Source organism: Pteropus vampyrus, unplaced genomic scaffold, assembly GCF_000151845.1.
Source record: "Pteropus vampyrus isolate Shadow unplaced genomic scaffold, Pvam_2.0 Scaffold75, whole genome shotgun sequence".
Taxonomy (NCBI): domain Eukaryota; kingdom Metazoa; phylum Chordata; class Mammalia; order Chiroptera; family Pteropodidae; genus Pteropus; species Pteropus vampyrus.
Genome location: NW_011888856.1, coordinates 2,782,288 through 2,783,768, shown reverse-complemented (window position 1 = coordinate 2,783,768; position 1,481 = coordinate 2,782,288). Strand labels below are relative to the sequence as shown.

The following is a 1,481-nucleotide window of genomic DNA, read 5'->3' as shown; positions in this document are numbered from 1 at the left end:
GTGCCCCGGAGATGCAGTCGCCCCAGTCTCGGCCTCTGTCTTCACGTGGCCTCTCCCCCGTGTCTCCGTGTCTCAGTTTCCTTCTTTTGTAAGGACACCAATTATATTGATTATATTGACTTATAGAGTCTGCCTTCATCCAGTGTGACCTCATCTTAACCCAATCACATCTACACGGACCCTATTTCCAAATAAAGTCACGTTCACGGTTTCATGAAATTTTGGGAGACATTATTCAACCCAGTATAGTAGGAAATTAATTTTTAAATTGACAGTCTAGTACCAAGAACCATTTTTTCTATTTCAGTAAATACCTGTGTAGGCAGATCACTTTTATATTCCTGAGCCTTAAACCCAGGTTAGAGTTGGCAGCTAATGGTGCTGGCTACCAGGGTAGCTCTAGGCAGAATTGTGTAGAAGATGGCGTTTCTTTCCTGTGTTCATCTGTCCTGCTTTTACTCTGCCATTTATACTCCCTCACAAGGCTTCTAGTACTCGTTTCGTTTTTGTCCCATGTATTCCAGCCTCGATCTTCCTTAATTAGCACGTCAAGCTCAAAATTATTTATTTTTCTCAAGATGGCAGCCCCAGCACTGTCCCTCTCCCTGACCCCTACAATCCCAGTCTTACTTTATGCTGAGCTGATAGTGCTTTAGGGACAAAAAAGCGGTCCATCTACCTGCACGCGTCTAAACCACGGAAGAGATGGGCAGGTTTTGCAGCAAAGAAAGGGTTTATTAGAGAGTCGCAAGTGCCGGAGACACAGGCGAGCTATGACTCGGAGGCCTGGCTCCCCGGGTGTCTCGGGAGTATGGATTATATAGGGAAAAATCAGTAGTCATGGAAACTAAGGGAGTTGGGGTCATGGGTGCTACCGAGTGGATGGTTGGAGGGGGATGAGGTCACTGATCATTGCCTCTGGCTTTGGAATCAGCCATGGTGCCATCCCGTCTCGTCCTCTGGCCTGTCCCATGGCCAGTGGGGTGGTTGTTCTGCCTTGGCGGGCCTGAGGCTGAAGCACATCTAAAGCCAAGATGTTATCCTTAGTCTACAGTCCAGCTGAAACCTTTTGTCCTCATGACCTTGGACTTGGTTAATCTCATGTCCTGAAGCTTAGTGGTTAAAGGAGGAGGCACACAGAATAAGGGTGGAAAGAAGCAAGCATCTGGGCAAAACCAGTTCGAATCAGAGAAAAAAAACCTACATTAGAGAAATAAAGTTTGTGTACAGTTACAATAGAAATGAAAATAGCCTATAAAATTAGTTGACATCAGAATATAATTTACATGTAATATATCAATGTGTAGTTTTCCTAACATATTTGCATTTTTTACTTGAAAATCTGGGAGGAAGATGACCAGTAATGCCATTTCGGGGATTCAAATTAGCAGTTAAGGGGAAACATTTTTGGATAGCAAAGAGTTTTTGGTTCATGGTAAATTTAAGTTCCATAGTAAATTCTTCATCACTGTGCTCATTCA

General features: G+C 43.8%; 1 protein-coding gene across 1 annotated transcript in view; it reads left to right on the top strand.

The window, feature by feature from the left end:
• The window catches only part of DPY19L1 (dpy-19 like C-mannosyltransferase 1), a 59,401-nt gene that overhangs the window by 3,441 nt on the left and 54,479 nt on the right, over window positions 1–1,481 (top strand). The gene's annotated exons all lie outside the window — the stretch shown is intronic.